A 294-nucleotide genomic window follows, 5' to 3' on the forward strand; every position below is an offset into this window, starting at 1 on the left:
TAGCTGGGAGACCTTGTGACAGGAGATCTTACTCTAACCCCACGTTAACAACGGTTAATGCAGCTCTTCTGCAAGGGGAGAAGAACGTTTCCACACATGTTGCTGTGAGGTGGCTGGTTTTCCTCAAGGGTTTCGAGCGGCACCCTATGGCCATTTAAAAACTAAAGATATGATTATTATTAGTTTTAAGTTTTTTAATTCATTCATTTTGGCAGGGCTGGGTCTTCTTTGCTGTGAGGGCTTTCTCTAGTCGTAGCTAGTGGGGACTACTGTCTAGCTGAGGGGTATGGGCTT

This window comes from Bison bison, unplaced genomic scaffold (genome assembly GCF_000754665.1).
Source record: "Bison bison bison isolate TAMUID 2011002044 unplaced genomic scaffold, Bison_UMD1.0 scf7180017864383, whole genome shotgun sequence".
Classification (NCBI taxonomy): domain Eukaryota; kingdom Metazoa; phylum Chordata; class Mammalia; order Artiodactyla; family Bovidae; genus Bison; species Bison bison.